This window comes from Somniosus microcephalus, chromosome 8 (genome assembly GCF_052327205.1).
Source record: "Somniosus microcephalus isolate GS21.2 chromosome 8, FLI_Smic_1.0, whole genome shotgun sequence".
Taxonomy (NCBI): Eukaryota; Metazoa; Chordata; class Chondrichthyes; order Squaliformes; family Somniosidae; genus Somniosus; species Somniosus microcephalus.
The window spans coordinates 1,840,347-1,865,950 of NC_140994.1; the positions used below are offsets into that span (position 1 = coordinate 1,840,347).

The 25,604-nt window shown below is 49.5% G+C and overlaps 1 protein-coding gene across 7 annotated transcripts in view; it reads left to right on the plus strand.

The window, feature by feature from the left end:
* Positions 1-25,604, plus strand: part of LOC147113236 (polycomb group RING finger protein 6-like) — a 210,386-nt gene that overhangs the window by 175,675 nt on the left and 9,107 nt on the right. The gene's annotated exons all lie outside the window — the stretch shown is intronic.

Below are 25,604 nucleotides of genomic sequence, written 5' to 3' on the forward strand. Positions count from 1 at the left end.
CAGAAAGTTGACAATCTAATGTATGCTTCCACATTGCTATCAAATCTTCATTAGAATGCAGCCTGGTTGGCTTTCCCAAGAATGAAGTAACCAACGAATCATCCAATTAATTTCATCATTTCCTCTTCCAACATGATGCTTCGTTCCAGTTTTGAATTTTGTACTTCTCCAGCAGTTCATCAGTTAACTTCAGCAGACGACTGAAGCCATTCACTGTTGCTTCTTAAGTCACATAACCTACTTGATAGAGTTGCACTTTGCAACCTTTTAGCAGCAGTCACACATTTCAAACAATTTTCCAAATGTTTCTGCTAAAACAAGAACTTTTTTTGTTTGAATCTGTTGGAGATGCTGAGGCACTTGTTGTTTGTCCACCACATTCTCTAAATTCTGCTAACACTTCAAGTGTGACATCTTTGCTCACTGCACCCAGACTTGGAGCTCCAGCCTGTTCAAGCTCAAGCCAGTGTTAGTCAGGATGCAGTTTTGAAATTTCTGAACACATGCAAGTACCTGTCAAAAGCATGCAACGAGTTTATGACCTCAAAAAAGTGGCAACATTTGCCGATATTTTATTCACTGCAGAAGGAACAAGGTGGTAATGCACATAAATTGCTCGCCAAAATTTGTGATTCAAAATTACATATACAGTACTCCTTTATTTCCAGACATAACAGATCCCCCATCAAATCTGAAGCCAGCACACAATTCCGGATTCGGTTCAAGCACTTCCAAAACTTGGAAGACTTTTCTCAAATTCCATTTGTGGTTATGTCAGCTGTATCCACAATCCCACAGCTCTTTATTCCATTGTGCATCCCATTTTGAAAGATCTTTGCATTCATCGGCAAGAATTGCATAGCAAGCGTTGTGTTTTTGCAATTCTTGTTTAATCTTGCATAGAAGTAATGAGGCTACAGCTTCTAGAAAGTAGTTCTCTATATTTGGGCTCACCATTGTAGCATTTTTAGGAAGCTTTTCAAATTGACTGAATTTCTTTTGTCATATTTACTGATTAGTTTAAAAACCTAAAGAAAGTTTCTTTTTAAAGCTGCTCTGTCTAGGTAAAGAATTTTTTTTGCACAGAACAAGTGTCGAGCATAACTTTAATATGCTCACAATTTTTACTGCATCCTTGTTTAACTCTGATAACATTTCCATGACCTGATCACTGACTCTGTTTATGGTTGTCATATTTAGAGAGTGCAATTGCATGTGCTTTGCTTGACTTATGTTTGGAGCAGATGTGGTGCATATACTTTCAATCACTAAAGCCACTCTGACTGAATGTGTCTTCAGAACAAGAGTCACCAAAATGCCTAAACAATTTGCAAAATGCGTTCCTTCATCTTCGCTGTGTCAAATTCCTGGAACTCCCGAACAGCTCTATAGGAGTACCTTCACCACACGGACTGCAGCGGTTCAAGAAGGCAGCTCACTACCACCTTCTCTAGGGCAATTAGGGATGGGCAATAAATGCAGGCCTTGCCAACGACGCCCACATCCCAGGAACAAATAAAAAAAATTACTGCATATTTAGATATGCTGTGTTGCAGCCATTGAACTCTTGTATACCAATGTGATGTGGAGCTGCAGATAGCAAAAGTTGGAAAATGCTGAGGTTTTGGTGAAGTTAGTAGTTGATTGATAGATAAATCAGAAGACCAGCTTGGAGTTTCTAACCTTGGAAGGAGCAGTCGTTGCAGCAGGACTGGTCCAACATTCATTTTCACACGTCATCATTTCCATTGCTGAAGCACGTGGCGCTGATTAATTTGCAGATTCAGAAGAGGATAATGATGGTCATTTAGTTTTGTGGATTCATTATCTCGCTTGTCTTTTTAAGAAACTAAATAGACTCATTTGTTTTGCCATGTTGAGTACAGCACTCCAGTTAGATTGTACATTACTTGCACTGTACATTTAAAATAAAGTTGAAATATGGAAACGGTTGGAATTTCCAATAGATTCACGCCACATGCCTCACAACCTGTTAATCAAATGCTGCTTGCATATTCGTTGTGTGAGAGGACAATCCCACCTAATTATTACATCACACTAACTTTGTCTTTGACGGGCTAGTCTGCTGCATATTTTTAAAATAGCTTATTTTTCTGATACCTGAGCTCCTGCTTTCAGGATGCATGGTTCAAAAACAAAGCCCGTCAATAAATTTGCTTAAACTTGGCAATCGCACAGGCTCAAATTATGGTGGGCCTGGGTGCTAACTGGGTGGCCCACCCATGGCTATGTCCCTGATTTAAAACAGTAACGAAATTAAATAAAGTGCTGGAATGTATAACTAAGGGTATGGCTAGGAAATGATGTTGAAGTTGTATCTGGCCTTGGTTATGCCACATCTGGAGTATTGGGGGAATTTTTTACCGAAAACGTGAGTGCGTTTGGGAGCGGGCGGTTGGTTAAAAGGGATGAAACTGAAGCGGGTTGGGAAGCTGCCGACTTCCACATTTCACTGCAGCGCTTTCGTCTGCGTGCGAGAAACCCCCATGGGAGAGGCGGGTTGGCAAGATGTTAAGAGGTAATTGGGAGCTGTTTTAACTGCAGATTTAAGCTTTAAGTCTGAGTGCACCTGGAACTCGCCAGTTAAAGCAAGGCGAGATGACAGTGTGAATTGAAGGGGGCTGACCAAATGATGGGCAAACAATTGTATAAGTACTCAGACCTCACACCTGCTTCCTTGCCTAAGTGAAAGGCTTTTGCTCACAGGACTTGTTGTGAGAGTGTGCTTTCACTACTTTACAGGTGATTTCCATGACTTTGGAGGTCATTTCTGGTACCTTGGATATTTGAGCCTGATCTACACTTTCCATCTGTCAAGCATCAGTTCAGCATGAGTGCCACTTATGCAGATAAGGACCAAGATGAGCAGCAGCAGCCTTCTCTCAGACCTGCCGCTCCACAAGAGAGAGGGGATTAGCACAGGGGTGTAGCTCGCAGGAGGCAATACCCCCAACACGGTATATAGGCAAACGATCAGCTTCCTCAACATGTCGGAACACCAGTGCCTCGGTATCACGTCAGGTGGTCGCAGACATTTGCAGCCTCCTGGAAAAAGACCTCCTGCCAAGTGGACCTGGTGAACACGCTTTGCCAGTGGCTGTCAAAGTCACCACCACCCTCAATTTCTTTGCCTTTGGCTCCTTCCAAGGATCTGCAGGAAATATCTGCAGAATCTCGCAATCTGGTGCCCACAGATGCATCATTCAGGTGACCAATGCCATGTTTGTCAGGGCCGGCAATTTCATATACTTTGCAACCGATGAGGGCAGTCCAAATGAGCGGTTGCTTGGCTTTATGGCCATGGCTGACTTCCCATAGATCCAGGAAGTCATCGATTGCACACCCTGGAAGCTTCATCAACCGCTTCTACTCCATCAATGGTCAACTCGTATGCAACCAGAAAAAGATCATCATGCAGGTGTGTGCAACATTCCCAGGCAGCTGCCACGATGCTTTCATCCTGTGCCAGTCCACCCTCCCAAAGCTCTTCAGACCTCGAAGCAAAGTTAGCAGCTGGCTCCTTCAAGACAAGGGCAACCACCTGAAGACGTGGCGGATGACCTGTTAGGAGCCCAAACAATGAGGCCCAGGAGAGATACAACAAAGCCACATGACCACGAGAACTGTCATCGAGCAAGCAATCGGAATGCTGAAGATGCGCTTTAGGTGCCTGGACAGATAGGAATGGGTGGACCTGCAAGGTTAAGTATGTATGAGGAGTGATGTGCTGGAGTCAACTTGGGAAGAGAATCTCCCTGTGGGCCCTTACAGAACGCAGCATCAGCTCTAGAGAAGCATCATTTAAGCGAGGTTCATCATTGTCACATTGGGACTCTATTAATAGTGTCTTCCTCTGTTCCCCCACCTGGACAATTCTTAAACTTTTATCTTCGCAGGCACCCTCTAAATAGTTCAGCTGAAATTGACTCATGCATGACATCATCGCACCCGCTCGCGTTAATTGGTTGGGAAACCCGGAAGTCAGGTGCTAATGCAGTGGCTTTGTGAAAAAGCCACTGACACGCACTGCTGAAACGTCCGGGTTCCCCATGGGCTCCAGGGCTCCCCCGCTGCCAGCCTGTCAGACAGTAAAAATTCCGACCATTGTGTTTAATACTGGTCTCTATTACAGGAAAGATGTAGAATTATTGGAGGGAGTCCAAGGAGGGCTATGAGATTGAATTCTAAACTTAGAGGGTTGCGTTATGAGGAAAGATTGTCCACCCATGGCCTTATTCTGTAGAGGACAGGAAGATGAAGGAATTTTCATAGGTATGGAAATTTTGCATTCAGGAAACTTTACTTTCAGGATAAAGGATTCAAGGATTAGAAAACACAGTTAAAAGTTAAGGGTGCTGAAAGAAAATTGGACATTTAGGAATCTTTTTTTAAGAAAGGATGATAAAATTACAGAACAGATTACTAGTGGGATGGTAGCACAAAAAGCTATGGGAGGATTTCATCCAGTCCCCCCCCCCCCCTCTAAAACCTATCAGAGAATTGAATACAGGACTATTATTTCCACAATTATGGTATGGCAATTGGGTGGTTTGGAAGGGTATGCTAGACATACCAATGGTTTTCTGTCTAAAACATCATTCTACTGTGTCTATGTAGCTTCAGTATAGTTTACAGCATAAACTGCCTTTTTAATTCTGTACCTCTGGTGAAATGAAAACCAATATATACTGAAGTTCAAAGGGGCCCAGTGAAGAATAGTATAGAACACGAGCTGTGGTAGACGGGGAACCATTGAGTATTGATATAAGTTATCAGGTGTTATAGGGGGTCTCAACCTTGCATCTGATCATACTTAACATAGGAATGTTTGATGCCAACAGTGTAAAAAGCTCCCATTTCTTTACATTTTCAACTTCTGCACAGCCATCTTCTGATCAGATAATAGAGGGCCAGGAAGTCATATAATAAAAAGGAAGATTTCAATTTTCATATAGAAAATCTGATCATTTAATTATTTTGCTTCAGTAGCAAATTAACAAGGGAAATATGGTTCTTCCCATCGAAATGTACAACAGGCTTTTTGAAGACTTCAAGCAGATTTTAATATTAAATGATGTAATTATTATTTTCCACATATCATTGGTAAAATAAACCATTCAACTGGGAAATTACAGTGATGCCTGTGTCTTTGAGACTATTCAGCCTCCATCAATGTAAATTCCATTGCCCATGCTCTCTAAAGTGTTTCCACTTCTCGATCTATTCCCAGGATTAGTATTGGCTGCTTTCAGCTCTAATGCCCACTGATTAGAGTTTAAAATATTTCTTATCTGTAGTATAGAATTTATTTCAGTCTGTGATCTGAGGAGTTTATTTTGGGTTCAATTAAACTTAGATCATTTGCTGACTTCGAAGTTGAAGAGAAATGGAAGAAGGCTTTTTCCTGTATTCTTTCTCACCAAACCATTTAATATCCTGCAAATTCTAACAATTCTGCCTATATTTCCAAGGCAGGTCATAGCAAATGAAACTCCAAAGGTTGCACAGCAACCAGAACCCATAGCACCAGTAATCAGGGCCGCCTTGCTACTGTCCAAAAAAAGCAGCCTCCAATGTCTATCCCACTGTCCCTAAAAGAAAAAGGGACTTATCATTTTTTGGCTTACATGACTTTGCTGCCTACCTCTTTTGGATCCTCTAATCAGGGGCTAGGCACAGGACCTAAGGCCCATTTTTACTGGCCACCCCTCAAAACCTTCCCAGTGTTGGGGATGAAAATGAGGTGGGATGAATAGTTACACCTGCTCCTCCCTCATTTGGATAGCTGCATTTTCTGGGAGAAGCACAACCACACACCATCACGTCCAACCCCGCACCCCCACAGAGGATCCCCAGGAAATCCCTGGGTGATGCAAGGGAGGTGGAGACATATGTAATGGGCCTCCACCCTTTATTTCCTCTCTGCATTTCGGAAACGCGTGTTCCTTAGGTAAAAAGGAAAGGAATATCAGCCTTGTAGCTTCTTGTAAGCTCATTGGAATAGAAACTTTCCTCATGGCGCTTCTCATATAAAGACAGCCAAGGTTAGTCAACATGGCTAAGATAGAGTAGAAAACCAAGAAAACAGTGCTAATGGACTCAACTGGTAATTTGAGCGATTTTCTAAACTTTCTGCCCTGGTGAACAAAGAACTTAACATTAATGTTCAGGCTTAAATTTCATGCCTGCTGCTTAATGCCATTTAAGGACTCAATAATTGCCCTTTATACTGATTGGTACTGTTTGTTCTTGAATGCAATTAGTTCTCCTTTGGCACCCAGCCTGCAGACCTGAGTAGATGTTAGGTAATCCCAAGAAAGGTAAACATACTTACATGTGCTATTCAGAATTATGAAATCCTACCATCCTTCCTGCAGTATAACTCCTAAACTTTGGAAAATGCCATCATAGCTTCCTGTGGTTTGTCACTCAAGAAGTATGTATATGATATGCACATTGTGTTTATGGCCTCACTCACTGAGGCTGCTACATGTGCTACAGATTGTGGCATTCATTACATCTTAGACCTCAAGCTAGACATATCTTAATGGCCTTACCTATATTGTTGAGGCTATTTGAGACCTAGGGTACAGATTCATTCAGAATATGCAGATTTTGTGTCTCATTGCCTGTAGGATCAAATGAAATGGAGGAACAACGCCAGAAGACCGGAGTCTACTGAAAGATTTACATTTCTGGCATGTCAGGAGAGGCCTTTGATTGATTGTACTTTGCTCAGAATCTCTGAGCCTCTTGAAAGAATCCCCGAATGACAGCTGCTCAGCAACAGTGCTGAACCCTTCATGAGCCAACCTTCCTTTACATCCCAACCTGTAAAATGATTGATGTGTGGGTAGTGTAGTTTAATGTTGCAAAACTGAAGCAAATCTCTCTCACTCCGACTAGTGCCTCTGGTCTTGACTTCCTTAAACTCATCTGCCACTTCAAGCTAAGTGTGGAGTTGTGGAAGCTCAGTATACTGCTCAACTCGCAGCTTCCCTCCCTAGACTAGTTATATCATTATATCTGCTTTCTGACCCCTCTGCAATATTGTCTGCTTCTGTCCTTACCTCATCCCCAATACCATCTAAACCTTAACTTGTGCCTTTATCACCTCGAGGTTCAACTCATTCAGAATGCTAAAATCTGTGTCCTCTCCCACACACAGTCTCACATTGCCATGATCCTGCCTTTTCCAAGCTCCACTGGCTCCCTGTGCCCCAGTGACTTGATATCACAATTCTCATCCTTACTTTGAAATCTAACTATGATCTCACCATACCCAACTGTAGCAATTTCCTCATGCCTCACATGCCTGGCATTTTTTCCACTCCTCCAACATTGAGCTACTCCTTGTCCTCTGCTCCACCATTTGTGGGTGGTCTTTCAGCAGTTTTGCTATTTCCCTCTGGAACTCCCTCCCTAAATCTCACCATGTGGGATTACATCACTCACTCCCTACCTTCATAAAACTTCCTCAAAACTCCTCTCATTGACCATGCCTTTGATGCCACACCCCAAATCCCCATTTTCTTTCTCCATATTCTCTCTCCCCTTATTTTTCTGTTTTTTATCCTCAATTTTAAAGCACTCTGAGATGTAATTCTTTATGTAAGTGAGCACCAAAGTGACTGTGAAGAGAAGAAACCAGCAGCAAGTCAAAGGGATTCTTACCACACAATATTAATCACCAAACCATGGATCACATGGTTTGCCAAGTAGAGAGGATTTTTTCTGAACAAAAAAGAAATTCTGCCAATGTCATCTTTATGCTTACAACATGGTTGAAAGACATGAGTCGTCTGTTCTAATGTCAGGTGTCAGCCTTGGCTCAGTGGGAGCACTCTCGCCTCTAAGTCACTCAACATGGGGTAATTTTGAATACAAAGTTGTATTCTGCCTGTCTTTACTGCAGCACATTGGCACACCAATGCACTGTGCCACTTAGGTTCACAATATTGCTTCCTTGTTAAAAGTTTATTCAGTATTGTGCACTAATCCAAGTTAATCTTTCATCTACATCCACTAACCAGCTGAAAATGTAGGGCTAGAAATTCATTATAGCCCAGGAATGGGCTGTATTATTAGAAAAGTTGGAGAATTAGCACCAGGCGCTAATGCTTTAGACTGCACACAAAATTCGTGCTCACTGCGGGGAAAAAAATGATTGGTGTCCTAATTCAAGTCTTAAAGCCCAAGCTCATTGGCGTTACACTCAAGGGTGGATCAATATCAGGTGCAGTCTAATTGCAAGTCATGATTACCACAGGCTTTTTTCAGTACTAAAGGGGAGGTTCATTGATGCTGCAGAACCTCATTCTCAGCATTGCTGGCTGTGCAGCAGCTTCACCAAGCAACAGCAAGACAAGGAGAAGGTGCCAGAGGACTGAAGCAGCTATACTCATGGAAGATCCACGCCACAGAGAGAGAGCCTGCAGATTCTGCGATCAAGCATTGGAGGCATTGGTGTTCACTGTGGAGAGACTGAGGGCGGTGCTCTACCCGGCAGGTGGCAGGAGGCCCTCACTGCAAGTCTTCCGCACCATGTGGAGGGAGGTAGCGCAGCGCGTCTCAGGCACCACTGTGGTCCCCAGGACCCTCACACAGTGCAGAAATAAATTTAGTGACCTCACTCGGGTGGTCAGGGTGAGTGAATGCTTCAACAAATGCTACATACCACCATCTGAACCACAGTCTGCACACACTGCCCAAAGCACCACGCCCGCAGCACTCATCCACCAACAATCTCTACCTACCAACACACACACCCACATCTCACACCTTGCACACAATGACACCTATTCAACTATGGCAGGCACATCACCCAAACACATTGCTCCACACTCACTTTTGCTTGCAGGCCAAGGTGGCTCACAACTGGAGGGAGCAGGAGTGCACAGTCGGGTGACAAGCCGACCCCCAACCACTGTCTGCGCTGGAGAATAGAGTGCTGCAGATTATTGGGCACTGGGGCCACCAACAACATTGACCCCCTTAGGGACAAGAACAGTATGCTCATCCCTACTCCTTCTCGCATCCCATTTCCCCCTCACCCCACAAGCGTTTCGCACCTTCCAGCTAATCATGCTGTATACATGCATTTCTCACTTCCTGCCCCCCTTCCCTCACCTTAACCCCCATCTTGTGCCTTTATGCTTTCAGATAATGAGCAAGCACTTGAACAGCCTGTCCCTGAGGGCACTGTAGAGAGAGAGGCTGGAGAAGAGGAGGAGGAAGAACACACTGCATATCTCACTCGCAGGCACCAGCTCAGATACTGGCGCTACGCATTCTTTAGAGGCTAGTATAGTAGCGGGATCTGCACAGGGTGAGGCACCAGGGATGAGTGGGTTGCAGCAAGGCCAGGGGGAAAGGGTAGCTCGAGGGTCAGCTCCTCGGAGGATGAGTTTGCCTGCACAGGACTCCGATGAGGACCTCGATGGGGAGGTGTTTAGAAGAAGGGTGATGGGCATGCACATGGAGATTATAGGTGCAATGGCAAGGGTGCCCCAGAGCCTCTCGGCAATGAGGAGCATGGAGGAGTCTGTCTCCAACATTGCACATGGCTCTGCGCACACCATGGAGCCCATCATTTCCAGTCTGCAAAGGATGGTAGACTTCCAGAGACCGTGGCAAGTCACACCTGATGTCACGTGTGATGGGCAATGTGGCAGCTTCTGTTGCAGCACAGGCAGAAGCGACGCAACATCTTAGTGCTATAATGTAGTCTATGCTTGGTGGCGTCCAATCTCAGACTCCTCTCATGCAATCTCAGCTTGATGCCAAGCAAGTTCTGACTGTTGGCATCGTGACTGGGCCTACCACCGTCGAGCAGGGCTTTCACAGTATTGCAGCAGGCCAAGAATCTGTGCTCCAACAGATTGCTAGGGATGCTGAGGTGCTGCCCCAGCGGGGGTTGGGGGGGGGGCGGGGGAGTGGTGGCAGTGGGTCAGTGGAGCAGGAACCTGTTGTCCTCTCAGGATGACAGCATTCCTGCTCTCACCACTGCCACTTCACCATTGTCTTTGTCACTGCCTGTCACCCAGCCATCCCAGACTGCTGCTGCCCATGCTGAGGTGGTGCAGTCTATAGCCAGGCCCAGAGCTGGTTAAGGGCGTCCTGCAATGCCATCTGAAGTCTCCCACATGGACACTCGGCAGCCTTCCACCAACCCTGCTGCAGCCACTGGGCCAACACTTCATAGAGCGCTAGAGTAGGCAAAGGCACAGTAACGAGAGGCACTAAGGAATTGCACAAGGGTGAATAGTTAATAGTTTTGTTGTAAATATGTGTTCACTGATTTTTGATAAATGTGTTAATTCCCTTACCATTCTTTTGTGGTGTCTGTCATTTCAGCTTTGCGGTGTGAAATGGCCTGCGAGAGGGATGGAATGATGGGGATGTGGTGAGCAAAGGGGATGTTGGCTTTAAGTCATCCTGGTGTGAGGCTTGACATCTGTTTGCAGGAGGTGGCAGAGTTCTGTGACCACCTCCTTGGTGAAGCGGGGCCGTCTAATACACTGCTCCTCACTTCATTGAAGGTAGGAGAAGTGCTTTCGGAATACCATCGGAGGGTAAGGCCTCCTGGTGAGAGCCCTGATGACCTTCCTCATCTCTCTGCGCACATGTTCCAGTCTTTCTCGCTGCCTCAGCTCCTTCCGCCATAGATCCTGAAGGGCGAGATGGCACTAGTACAGCCCCCCATTAATGTTACCAAGTGTAGCAGTTTGATTTTTTAAAGAATAAATATAGCTACTTTTTAGTTGCAACAGCACTCCTGATACAAAATAACCTTGAAATTACTGAATGAAACTGTTAGATAGTGTGAAACTGACAAAAAACCACTGAAACTCCACTAAACTGACAGCTGCGAGTCATTACTGATGATCCCTTTAAATAACATCCCTGGAGGCAGCTTCCTGATGCTTCACGCCAGCTCTCCCTGTCGGTGTTTACTCCAGGCGCTAAGATAGGTGGCGACAATCAATTTCGCAGATCGGGCGGTCAGTCTGCTGGCGCTAACAGGAGGCACTACGGTATCGAATCTTCCCCTGTAAAGTTTTTGACTTATTATTGAAACATTCCAGAACCTGTAATCAAGAGAAATAATTATGTATCTCTTGAAGATTAGCTAAGTTGACAAAAATAAACTTATTTAAATCTTAGGCATTTTTAAAATTAATTATTTGTGTTTAATGGACACAACCGTACTATCTATATTTGAAATGTCCACATAAAATAGCTGCTGGGGAATTCTGTCTGGTGGTTCAGTTTTTGCCATTATATTGAATGAATTCAGTTGCTCTCACCAAATACCAAAAGAGGTGTTCATTTGAAAAAAGCATGACTGTTTGTACAGATTATTAAAAATAAATCTTTTTCTCTATATTAAATGGCAATTTATTGCACTTTTGGTTGTTCTATTTCAATAAGATACTCTTTTTCCCTCTCTTGTATTTTTCCCTCTCTTGTATTTTAAAAGAAAATCTTGGTAAGATTGTGGTCTCTGATGCTAATTCAACTCTGTGTGGAATTATTTTTGATCTTTTACAGGAAGTATAGAGAATAACAGTGACAGTGGGAATTGGTGCAGATCAAAGTACAAACATGTATCATTAAATCCTTCTCACTGGTGAAATAACAATCAAAGTAGCCAATAGCTGGAGTTTTGTAACAATAGAATTTACAGGTCACCTGATGCAGAAAGCATATCTGACCCCAAAAAAATCTTAAAAGGAACAAAATCCATATGAGATAAAAACAGAAAATGCTGGAAAACACTCAGCAGGCCAGGCAGCATCTGTGGAGAGAGAAACAGAGTCAACGGGGAGAATTTTAACCCCAAAGAACGGGTGGGTTGGGGTTGGATGAGAGGTTAAAATATTAAAAATGTGAACCCCTACTCCAACCCGCCCACTTCCGGGTTTAACAGACGCCTCTGATTTTGTGCAGGTTTAACTGTGGAAACCCGAGGAGATTGCCCCAGGAGTCTGGGCTCGCACCTAATTGTGGTTGTGGCCTTCTGTCCAGCGTTCCCTGTCCGACTGGAAGCCAGCCTGTCAATCAGGGTGGCTTCCGGAGGGGAAACCTGTCCGTGACATCACGCACGCTTTGGAATTAAAACTCCACAGCAAGCAGGGAAGCCCATACTTCTGGGTTTTCCATGCTCTACCGCCCCTCCACCCCCACCTCTCCCCTCCGTTCCGGGCGAGTTGAAAACTTAAAATTCCGGCCTCAATGATCTTACATCAGAACTGGAAGATGTTCGAGATTAGGAGTTTTTATGCAAGTACAGAGCCAGCAAAAAGGGGGAGGGGGAAGAACAAAAGGGAAGGTCTGTGATAGGGTGGGGGGCAGGAGTGATTAAATGACAAAAGGGATGATGGTGCAAGGCACAAGGGTGTGGTAATGGGCCAAGTAAAGAAACAAAAGATGGGTTCAGCAGAGGTGTAAATAGTTACAGCAGAATAACAGAGGGGGAGGGAAGCATGGAAAATCTGGCAAAGAGGAGAAGGCAGAAAAATGCAGATAGACCCCAGGGGTGCGGACTACCCCGCCGGCCGTGTGTCAATGGGGATAGCCACCCCAAGTACCAGCCTGCACCTCCTCCACTCCCAGTGGCTCTGGTGCAAATGGGAATGGGGTTACGATCTAATGTTGTTAAACTCAATGTTAAGGCCGGAAGGCTTTAAAGTGCCTAATTGAAAGCTGAGCTGCTGTTCCTCAAGCTTGCGTTGAGCTTTATTGGAACAGTGTAGGAAGCCAAGGATAGTGGGAGTGCAATGGAGAATTAAAGTGGCAAGCGACTGGAAGCTCAGAGTCACATTTCCAGAATGAAAAGAAGTGTTCAGCAGAGATCACCCAATCTGCATTTGGTCACCCCAAAGTAGAGAAGACCACATTGTGAGCAGCGGATGTAGTATATACTAAGTTGGAAGAAGTACAAGTAAATTGGTGTTTCACCTGGAAGGAGTGTTTGGGGCTCTGGACAATAGGAAGTGAGGAGGTGAAAGGGTAGGTGTTGCATCTCCTGTGCTTGCATGGATAGGTGCCAGGGGAGTGGGTGTTGAAGGTGATTGAAGAGTGGAGCAGGGTGTTGCGGAGGGAACGGTCCTATTGGAATGCTGAAAGGGGAGGGGAGAAATGGGTGTGTTTGGTGGTTGCATCGCACTGGATATGGCGGAAGATGATTCGTTGAATGTGGAGGCTGGTGGCGTGGAAGATGAGGACAAGGGGGACCCTATCATGGTTCTTGGAGGGAGGGGAAGGGGTGAGGGCAGAAAGGTGGAAAATTGGGACAGACACAGTCAAGGGCCCTGTCAACCACAGTGGAGGGGAATCCTCGGCTGAGGAAAAAGGAAGACATTTCGGAAGCACTGTTGTAGAAGGTGGCATTGTCTGAACAGCTGTGACGGAGATGGAGAAACTGGGAGAATGGAATAGAGTCCTTACGGGAAGCGTGTGGGAGAAAGTATACTCAAGGTAGCAATGGGAATCGGTGGGTTTGTAGTAGAAAAAATTTATGACTTTTCCCTGTTGACTATTTAGGATGTTCAAAATTATTTTGAGGGTGATAACCTCTGAAAATGAAAGGAAACCCTTCTAGTATTATGTGGAAATGATACAAAGATATTTCAGAGTATATTGGCCCCATATCATCACTTTGATCTCCCGAGGAAGGCACTCAGTCACAGGTAAAGACTCCAATATGAAGAAGCTCTGTGTAATTTACACCCAAATCACAAAAGTAATCGAGCCCTTTCTAAGGGATTAATCCAACGTTAGAGAACTAGTGTTTGGTTCACTGCCACACCTCTTCTAGGAATGCCTACCTTGAAGAAGTTCTGCTCTTCTCTTCGACGGGATATCCGTTTGGCTCTTCAACCTTGTTCATCTTCATTACTTTCAGTTTCCCTTCTCGTGTTTGATCAGGTATCTGCCAAGACTCGGTTTCACAGCCACATCATTTTCCTCAGCAACTGTCTGTGGTTCCGACTTATTCCACGTGGATTCCAACTAAACTTCCACCCTTCGTGCTTCGGATCCACCCAGGATTACAAATATCTCCAAGATATTCATCGTTCCTCGAACTACTGCTCTCACCGCATCCTGAGATCCATGCTCAACGCCATGCGGCGCCACATGAACACTCTCGACTTCTCTCTTCAGCAACACCGGCGCACTCTATCTCAAAGCTGTCCGGGTCCACAGTTCCATTTCATCCTTCGACTCATCCGACGCTTCAACAAAAAACTTTTTATCTCCCTTTCTAATGTCAAGGATCGCAAGCACGGTGGCATAGTGGTTAGCACTGTTGCCTCACAGCGCCAGGGACCTGGGTTCGAATCCGGCCTCGGGTGACTGACTGTGTGGAGTTTGCACATTCTCCCCGTGTTTGCGTGGGTTTCCTCCGGGTGCTCCGGTTTCCTCCCACAGTCCAAAGATGTGCAGGTTAGGATGATTGGCTATGATAAATTGACCCTTAGTGTTAGGGGGATTAAATACGTGGGGTTACGGGGATAGGGTGGGATATGTGTTGGTGTAGGGGTTACGGGGATCGGGTGGGATATGTGTCGGTGCAGGCTCGATGGGCCGAAATGGCCTCTATCTGCACTGTGGGGTTTCTGTGATTTCTGTGAGTACAGTATCTAGATATAAGTATTGCTAAAGCTGAGAGGATCTAATCAATTTGTTCTCCGAGGAGTTAAAGGGTGTCAGTAAAAGCTCTTTTAAAATGTAGAGATCATTCTGAATTGGTCTCCAGAGAATCCTATTATCTTGAAAGTCCTTTCCACCCTACATCCTAGATAAGCTTGAAGATGCCAGAGGTTACAATATTTTAAGGGAGACTTGATCTGAACAAGATTATTTCAAAAATCAATACACCATTTTTTTGGTGTGAGTCTGTAGCAAGTGATTTTGTGAATACTGGGCTAGAAAGTTTATAAGTGGCAGAGACAAGGGAGCTTTATCCCCCCTCACCTAAAAGAGGGCATGCTAAAACTTCATGTACAGCTTTTAGATTATACCTGTATTACCAATCAAAATTCTGTATTAAAATTCAGCGATCCAAATACTTAATGTACACCTTAAATTTTACCACCCGTTATTTTGTTTCTAATAAATGAATGATTTAACCCATCAAGCCACAACTCTCTACAGGCCATGTATATTGGCCCCATATCATCACTTTGATCTCCCGAGGAAGGCACTCAGTCACAGGTAAAGACTCCAATATGAAGAAGCTCTGTGTAATTTACACCCAAATCACAAAAGTAATCGAGCCCTTTCTAAGGGATTCATCCAACGTTAGAGAACTAGTGTTTGGTTCACTGCCACACCTCTTCTAGGAATGCCTACCTTGAAGAAGTTCTGCTCTTCTCTTCGACGGGATCTCCGTTTGGCTCTTCAACCTTGTTCATCTTCATTACTTTCAGTTTCCCTTCTCGTGTTTGATCAGGTATCTGCCAAGACTCGGTTTCACAGCCATATCATTTTCCTCAGCAACTGTCTGTGGTTCCGACTTATTCCACGTGGATTCCAACTAAACTTCCACCCTTCGTGCTTCGGATCCACCCAGGATTACAAATATCTCCAAGATATTCATCGTTCCTCGAACTACTGCTCTCACCGCATCCTGAGATCCATGCTCAACGCCATGCGGCGCCACATGAACACTCTCGACTTCTCTCTTCAGCAACACCGGCGCACTCTATCTCAAAGCTGTCCGGGTCCACAGTTCCATTTCATCCTTCGACTCGTCCGACGCTTCAACAAAAAACTTTTTATCTTCCTTTCTAATGTCAAGGATCGCAAGCTTCATCAACTCTTGGACACCACCGCCCCTCCGGAACCTTCTTCCCCTTCACTTACCTCTGAGCCCCCTTCTCCCAATCTCACCCCCTGCCGCGTTTTCACTATCCACTCTGACCTTCCACTCTCTGGCCCTGAACGATCAGTCCTCAGCAAAGGCCTGAGCTTCATCCCCTTACGCCCCCACCTCAATGAATTTCGAGCTCGGCACGATGTTGAGCTCTTTTTCCGCCGCCTTCGTCTCCGTGCCCACTTCTCTGGCCAGGAGTCTTCCCCCCGCACAACTGACCCTTTCTCCCACTTGCAGAATTCCTGTTCTACCTGGACCCCTCCCCCTGGCCTCTTACCCTCTTTTCATCGCTAACTGCCGCCGTGACATCGGCCGTCTCCATTTCTCTGCTCCCCTCACTCACTCCAACCTACCTCCCTCTGAACTTGCAGCACTCCATTCTCTTAGATCCAACCCTGACATTGTCATTAAACCTGCTGACAAGGGTGGTGCTGTTGTTGTTTGGCGTACTGACCTCTACCTAGCGGAAGCTGAACGCCAACTCTCCGACACCTCCTCCTACCTCCACCTGGACCATGACCCCACTACCGAACATCAAACCACCGTTTCCAAGACTGTCACTGACCTCATCTCCTCTGGAGATCTTCCCCCCCACTGCCACCAACCTCATAGTTCCCCAACCCCGCACAGCCTGCTTCTACCTCCTTCCCAAGATCCACAAACAGGACTGCCCTGGTAGACCCATCGTTTCAGCCTGTTCTTGCCCCATGGAACTTATCTCTTCCTATCTTGACTCTATCTTTTCTCCCCTTGTCCAGTCTCTTCCCACCTACATCCGCGACTCTTCGGACGCCCTCCGCCACTTTAACAGTTTCCAGTTTCCTGGCCCCAACCGCTTCCTTTTCACCATGGACGTACAATCACTCTACACCTCCATCCCCCACCCGGATGGCCTGAGGGCACTCCGCTTCTTCCTTGAACAGAGGCCCGACCGGTCCCCATCCACCACCACCCTCCTCCGCCTGGCTGAACTTGTTCTCACATTGAACAACTTCTCCTTTAACTCCACTCATTTCCTCCAAATCAAAGCTGTTGCCATGGGTACCCGCATGGGTCCTAGCTATGCCTGCCTTTTCGTGGGCTATGTGGAACAATCTTTGTTCCAGTCCTACTCGGGTCCCATTCCTCACCTCTTTTTCCAATACATTGATGACTGTATTGGTGCCGTTTCCTGCTCTTGCCCCGAACTTGACAATTTCATTCACTTTGCCTCCAATTTCCACCCTTCCCTCACCTTCACATGGTCCATCTCTGACTCTTCCCTTCCCTTCCTCGACTTCTCCGTCTCCATCTCTGGGGATAGGTTATCGACCAATATTCACTACAAGCCCACTGACTCCCACAGCTACCTGGACTACACTTCCTCCCACCCCGCTTCCTGTAAGGACTCTATTCCATTCTCCCAGTTTCTCCGTCTCCGCTGTATCTGCTCCGACGATGCCACCTTCCACACCAGTGCTTCAGACATGTCTTCCTTTTTCCGCAACCGAGGATTCCCCTCTACCGTGGTTGACACTGCCTTCGACCATGTCAGTTCTATCTCCCGCACTTCTGCCCTCACCCCTGCCCCTCCCTCCTGGAACCACGATAGGGTTCCCCTTGTCCTCACCTTTCACCCCACCAGCCTCCACATTCAACGGATCATCCTCCGGCATTTCCGCTACCTCCAAAGTGATCCCACCACCAAACGTTTCTTCCCCTCCCCTCCCCTTTCAGCATTCCGTAGGGACCGCTCCCTCCGAGACACCCTAGTCCACTCCTCTATCACCCCAAACAGCCCTTCCCCTTCGCCTGGCACCTTCCCGTGCAAGCGGAGGAGATGTAACACCTGCCCCTATACCTCCCCTCTTCCCACTGTCCAGGGCCCCAAACACCCCTTCCAGGTGAAACAACGATTTACTTGTACTTCTCGCAATCTAGTACACTGTATTCGCTGCTCACGATGCGGTCTCCTCTACATTGGGGAGACCAAATGCAGATTGGGTGACCGCTGTGCGGAACACCTCCGTTCAGTCCGTAAGGGTGACCCCGAGCTTCCGGTCGCCTGTCATTTTAATTCACCGCTCCATTCCCACTCGGACCTCACCGTCCTTGGCCTCTTGTATTGTTCCACGGAAGCTCAACGTAAACTCGAGGAACAGCACCTCATCTTCCGTTTAGGCACTCTGCAGCCTTCCGGACTCAATATCGAGTTCAACAATTTCAGATCATAACCTCGGCCCCTATTACACATTTTTTCTTGTAATTTTTCCACTCCTTTCCCCCCGCCCCCCCTTTCCTTTTGTTTCTCTCTCACACCTGGCAGCTATCTCTTGCCCTGCCAGTACACTTTACACCTAATCTCAGCCTATTACCATCTCGTCTAGCTCTTTTGTTTCTTTCACTTCTTTTGTCCGATCGCAGCCCTGCCTTCAATCTATTTTCTTTCCAGTTTTGAAGAAGGGTTCGACCCGAAACGTCAACTCAAATTTCTCTCCACGGATGTTGCCTGACTTGCTGAGTTTTTCCAGCATTTTCTGTTGTTATTTTTAGAGAACATACTGTTCAACAAGGACCAGTTACATTCCACAGATGACTCATCATGGCCTCAGCACTATACGATTGCTGATCATTTCTTATATATTCTTATCATTAGAACTTTCAATCTTATTCTTTACTAGATATTTATGCAGCTTTTTTTTAAAGGAGTTGACCCACATGCCTTACTAATTTTGAGGGAGAAGAGATCATTTTTCTGGTCTCACAAAGTTTGTTAATATACTCGTATTCTCTATGTTAAGTAACCTGCTTATGTTTTCTTTCTCATTCATTACATAGAATCAGATCTTTTGTTCAATGGACTTTGCTCTTGAAGAAGTTTCTAATTGTAGCCTTACACAAAGCAAACTATTTTCAAGGCGTAGTTCAAATTCCTTGCTTGGTTATTTTTAATGGAATCAGTTGTAGGGTGAACCATATATATATAAAACAAAAATGGGCTTTTATGCACAACTCTCAATTTTTCCAGCTAACACATCAACATACATAATTATCTGTTTCAAAACTTCACTATGGCCAGGTCACTAATAATTTGTTTATTATCACTATGTAAAAACAATAACATTACTCCATTTTTCTAATATTTGAATTATAAAGAAGAATTGAACAAGAAAAGAAAACTCACACCATTGAGCTCAGTACTTCTGATGTAGTCTGTACAATCTCCACTGCTATGTCCTTTCCTTTACAATGATCATCTTATGAAGCCTTTATTCACAGAATATTTACTAATTTCACAAAGAAAAAGATATGGATTTCTAAATACAGACTGATCTATCATTTTGCAGTCATTAGGTGGTGCCCTTTTCCAACAAATGTAGAATACCGTTGGAACTCAAATTTGAAGGAGAAAAGTGCATGTGTCTATCTGTATCTATATATATATATATAAAAGGATATGTCTCTCTGTCTGTCTCTCTGTCTGTCTCTCTGTCCGGCTATACAATCAAAAGTTATAGAGCGTACCTACACATATGTTATATCAAAAGAAAGCTCATCATTAGGGGACTCTTGTAGGTGTATTTACTTTTTGGTCGGACAAAAATTGTGCCAACGGTATCCAAAAAACGTTCAAAATTCTGCTCATTATCCGCTCATTTGCATCGAGTGGGGGCGGGGCTCGGGGACTCCCCCTCTCCTCCTCCCCCCTCCCCCCTCACCCCCTCTTATCCTTCCCCCCTCCTCCCCCCCTCCCCCCAGTCGCGCGCTCTCTTCCCCCGTCGCTCTCTCTCTTCTCCCCCCCAGTCGATCTCTCTCTTCCCCCCCAGTCGCTCTCTCTCTTTCCGCCCCCCCCAGTCGCTCTCTCTCTTCCCCCCCAGTCGCTCTCTCTCTCCCCCCCCAGTCGCGCGCTCTCTTTCCCCCCCAGTCGCGCTCTCTCTTCCCCCCCCAGTCGCTCTCTCTCTTCCCCCCCAGTCGCTCTCTCTCTTCCCCCCCCAGTTGCTCTCTCTCTTCCCCCCCCAGTCGCTCTCTCTCTTCCCCCCCCAGTCGCTCTCTCTCTTTCCCCCCCCCAGTCGCTCTCTCTCTTCCCCCCAGTCGCTCTCTCTCTTCCCACCAGTCGCTCTCTCCCCTCCCCCCCAGTTGCGCTCTCTCTTCCCCCCCCAGTCGCTCTCTCTCTTCCAACAACAACATGCCCTCGAAAAAGCCTCGGCACCGCCGGGCACTCCAGCTAGTCTATATATATAAAAGGATATGTCTCTCTGTCTGTCTCTCTGTCCGGCTATACAATCAAAAGTTATAGAGCGTACCTACACATGTTATATCAAAAGAAAGCTCCTCATTAGGGGACTCTTGTAGGTGTATTTACTTTTTGGTCGGACAAAAATTGTGCCAACGGTATCCAAAAAACGTTCAAAATTCCGCTCATTATCCGCTCATTTGCATCGAGTGGGGGCGGGTTCATTGTGTGTGCGGGCGGGCCATCCTACAGTCGAGTGACAGGACCATTGACCAATCCTACACTTCAGTGACCTGACGGTTGACCAATCGGGGCGTGTGTGGACGGGCCTTATCATTCTGAACCGAGGTGAGTGTCAGCCATCTTGATTCCTAACTACTAACTATTGATTTATTTTTCCCACTTTCTGTGTGTGTGGAGGGGATTTTATCCAGCACAAATTTGGTACTTAGGAGCCCAACTAGCTCATTATATAATTTGCGTGTAATAAATGAGTCCAGTATGTGATTTATTTCTCGGGGCCATGTCAGTGCGGGGGCCCGGGGCCTAGGCTTCTCCAACCGCCAGCAGTGCAACTCCAGTCCCAGGCTCCCGGCCTAGACAGGGACCAACACTGGCAGAGGGGAGAGGGTCTGCTGCCTCCGCTCCATTCCCGGGGTCGGTAGGTGGGGAGCCTTCATAAGCAACTGGGGTAGGTCGCAAGCCCTGAATAATTATCTGAATGTCCCGTGTTTGCAGCTGAGGGGATTTCTTCTGCTGACAGCCCCAGGTGAACGGCAGCCATCTTTGTCAAGGAGGGCAAAAAGTTTCAGTGTGACGCCATTTTGATTCAGTGTGTAACAGAGTGCATGCGTGGCCATCTTAGTACAGGAACATAGAGTGGGTGGGGCTTCAGTGCTCCAATCGGGTCCTGGAGAGACAATCGAGTGTGTGGGCGGGGCCTAATCTTTCCAACTGAACAGCAAGCGGCAGCCATTGTTGTTTGTGATACAACACACTGACAGGTGAGGATCCCCTTTTTTAATAAAAAGATTGGTGAGGTTGTAAAGTGTATGTTATAGAAAGATTTACCAAAAATGTTTTATAAGTACTTTAAGTTTCATGTTTCAAGGTATTAAAAGGTAGGCTGGGCAATGTCAGTGCAGGGGCCCGAGGCCTAGGCTTCTCCAACGGCCGGCAGCACAACTCCAGTCCCAGGCTTCCGGCCCAGACAGGGACCAACACTGGCAAGAGGGGAGAGGGTCTGCTGGCTCCCCCCGCTCCTTTCCCCCCCACACACCTCCTTCCCCCCCACACACCCCCCCTTCCCCCCCTCCCACAAACACCCTCCCCCTTCCCCCCTCCCAAACACCCCCCCTTCCCCCCTCCCAAACACCCCCTTCCCCCTCCCACACCCCCCCTTCCTCACCTTCCCCCCCCTCCCACTCCCACTCACCCCCTTCACCCCCCCCTTCCCCCTCCCACATCGCCCTTCCCCCCCACACCCCCCCACCCACCCCCACCCCCCTTCCCCACCTCCCTTCCCCCTTCCCCACCTCCCTCCCCCCACCCCCCCTTCCCCCCCCCCCCCCCCCCCCCTCCCCCCCCCCCCCCCCCCCCCCCCCCCCCCCCCCCCCCCCCCCCCCCCCTTCCCCCCCCCCCCCCCACCCCCCTCCCCCACCCCCCTCCCCCCACCCCCCCACACCCCCCCTTCCCCCCACCCCCCCACACACCTTCCCCCCACACACCCACTTCCCCCCCACACACCCACTTCCCCCCCACACACCCACTTCCCCCCCACACACCCACTTCCCCCCCCACACACCCACTCCCCCCCCACACACCCACTTCCCCCCCCCCACACACCCACTTCCCCCCCCCACACACCACTTCCCCCCCCCCCCACACACCCACTTCCCCCCCCCACACACCCACTTCCCCCCCCCCCACACACCCACTCCCCCCCCCCACACACCCACTTCCCCCCCCCACACACCCACTTCCCCCCCCCCCCCCCCCACCCACTCCCCCCCCCCACACCCCACTCCCCCCCCCACACACCCACTTCCCCCCCCCACACACCCACCTTCCCCCCCCCCACACACCCCACTCCCCCCCCCCACACACCCACTTCCCCCCCCCACACACCCACTTCCCCCCCCCACACACCCACTTCCCCCCCCCCCACCCACTCCCCCCCCACACCACTTCCCCCCCCCACACACCCACTTCCCTTCCCCCCCCCACACACCCACCTCCCCCCCCACACACCCACTTCCCCCCCCCACACACCCACTTCCCCCCCCCACACACCCACTTCCCCCCCCCACACACCCACTTCCCCCCCCCACACACCCACTTCCCCCCCCACACACCCACTCCCCCCCCACACACCCACTTCCCCCCCCCACACACCCACTTCCCCCCCCCCACACACCCACTTCCGCCCCCCACACACCCACTTCCCCCCCCACACACCCAATTTTACAATTTTTTTTTACAATTTAAATCGCTTTATTGGCATGATAAGTTACATCTTATGTTGCCAAAGCATCAAAATACATTTATGGTTTAGCACATAAACGCAGTTCTATTCATACAGTGTATAAACAGGTATATCCCTGAGTGTATAAATATACATTCGCATTGTTTATATATATTTTTTTCTTAGTTTACTGGTTGTCCCTCTGTTCATGGCAAGCTGTAACATAGTGCGCCGCCAGTGTTATACAGCTTCTCTCCTCTCCCAGTAGGAATGGGAGTTTTTGGTTGTCATTCAGATTTCTGAAATCAGGGCATATTTGTGAGAATTTTTGGTAGAAATTCTCCCTGATGCCCTGATATTTTCCACAAGCTGTGAGGAAGTGCATCTCTGTCTCCACCACTCCCTGACTGCAGTGAGAGCATATCCTGTCCTCTCTTGGCAGCCTGGTCTGCCTGTGTCTGCCTTTTTCGATCGCTAGGCTATGTTCGCTAAGTCTGTACCTTGTCAAGGTTCTTCTCAGTTTGTTATCCTTTACCATGGTCAGGTAATCAGCTATGTTGTATTGTCTGTTTAGGGCCAAGTAGCAATTGAGTTTGCTTTGGGTTTTTGTTGTTTCTGCCCAATATGTCAGATATTTTTCCTTTTGCTTAGCGACGATTGTGTTGGGTCGAATTCTTTGTGTTACCCTGTCACTGTCCTGGGGCTGGTTATTGTTAGTATTGTTAGTAGTTACTTCACTGAGTCCCAGGACTAGTTGACTGAGGGTATTCTTCTTTATGGTCAGCTCTTGGCATTTCAGGGCGTCGTAGTGATAGCATTGGGGATTGCTCATTTGTAGGTGATTCCAAAATTTGGTGGCTCTTTTTTGGATAGTGATTATTAATGGATATTGGCCTAGTTCCGCCCTGCATGCATTGTTTACTGTTTTCCTTTGAGTCCGGAGGATACTTTTACACCCACTTCCCCCCCCCACACACACCCACTTCCCCCCCCACACACCCCCTTCCCCTTCCCCCCCACCCCCTTCCCCCCTCCCCACACACCCCCTTCCCCCCCTCCCACACACCCCCCTCCCCCCTCCCCACACACCCCCTCCCCCCCTCCCCACACACCCCCTTCCCCCCCTCCCCACACACCCCCTTCCCCCCTTCCCCACACACCCCCCTTCCCCCCCTCCCCACACACCCCCTTCCCCCCCCTCCCCACACACCCCCCTTCCCCCCCCTCCCCACACACCCCCTTCCCCCCCTCCCCACACACCCCCTTCCCACACACCCCCTTCCCCCCTTCCCCCCCTCCCCACACACCCCCTCCCCCCTCCCCACATCCCCTTCCCCCCCCACACCCCCCACCCACCCCCCACCCCCCCTTCCCCACTCCCTTCCCCCCTTCCCCACCTCCCTCCCCCCACCCCCCCTTCCCCCCACCCCCCCTTCCCCACCTCCCTTCCCCCACCCCCCCACACCCCCCCTTCCCCCCACCCCCCCACACCCCCCCTTCCCCCCACCCCCCCTTCCCCCCACCCCCCCCACACACCCCCTTCCCCCCCACACACCCACTTCCCCCCCACACACCCACTTCCCCCCCCCACACACCACCCACTTCCCCCCCCCAACACACCCACTTCCCCCCCCCCACACACCCACTTCCCCCCCCCACACACCCACTTCCCCCCCCCACACACCCACTTCCCCCCCCACACACCCCCTTCCCCCTTCCCCCCCACCCCCTTCCCCCCTCCCCACACACCCCCCTTCCCCCCCCTCCCCACACACCCCCCTCCCCCCCTCCCCACACACCCCCTTCCCCCCTCCCCCCTCCCCACACACCCCCTTCCCCCCCCTCCCCACACACCCCCCCTTCCCCCCCTCCCCCACACACCCCCTTCCCCCCCTCCCCACACACCCCCTTTCCCCCCCTCCCCACACACCCCCTTCCCCCCCCTCCCCCACACACCCCCTTCCCCCCCCTCCCCACACACCCCCTTCCCCCCCTCCCCACACACCCCCTTCCCACACACCCCCTTCCCCCCCCCTCCCCACACACCCCCTCCCCCCTCCCCACATCCCCTTCCCCCCCCACACCCCCCACCCACCTCCCTTCCCCCCTTCCCCACCTCCCTCCCCCACCCCCCTTCCCCCCACCCCCCCCTTCCCCACCTCCCTTCCCCCACCCCCCCACACCCCCCCCTTCCCCCCACACCCCCACACCCCCCCTTCCCCCCACCCCCCTTCCCCCACCCCCACACACCCCCTTCCCCCCACACACACCCACTTCCCCCCACACACCCACTTCCCCCCCACACACCCACTTCCCCCCACACACCCACTCCCCCCCCACACACCCACTTCCCCCCCACACACCCACTTCCCCCCCCACACACCCACTCCCCCCCACACACCCACTTCCCCCCCACACACACCCACTGCCCCCCCCCACACACCCACTTCCCCCCCCCACACACCCACTTCCCCCCCCACACACACCCACTTCCCCCCCCCACACACCCACTTCCCCCCCCACACACACCCACTTCCCCCCCCCACACACCCACTTCCCCCCCCACACACCCACTTCCCCCCCCCACACACCACTTCCCCCCCCCACACACCCACTTCCCCCACCCACACACCCACTTCCCCCCCCACACACCCACTTCCCCCCCCCACACACCCACTTCCCCCCCCCACACCCCCCTTCCCCCCTCCCACACACCCCCTTCCCCCCTCCCACACACCCCCCTCCCCCCCTCCCCACACACCCCCTCCCCCCCTCCCCACACACCCCCTTCCCCCCCCCTCCCCCCCTCCCCACACACCCCCTTCCCCCCCTCCCCACACACCCCCTTCCCCCCTCCCCACACACCCCCTTCCCCCCCCTCCCCACACACCCCTTCCCCCCCCTCCCCACACACCCCCTTCCCCCCCTCCCCACACACCCCCTTCCCCCCCCTCCCCACACACCCCCTTCCCCCCCCTCCCCACACACCCCCTTCCCACACACCCCCCTCCCCCCCCTCCCCA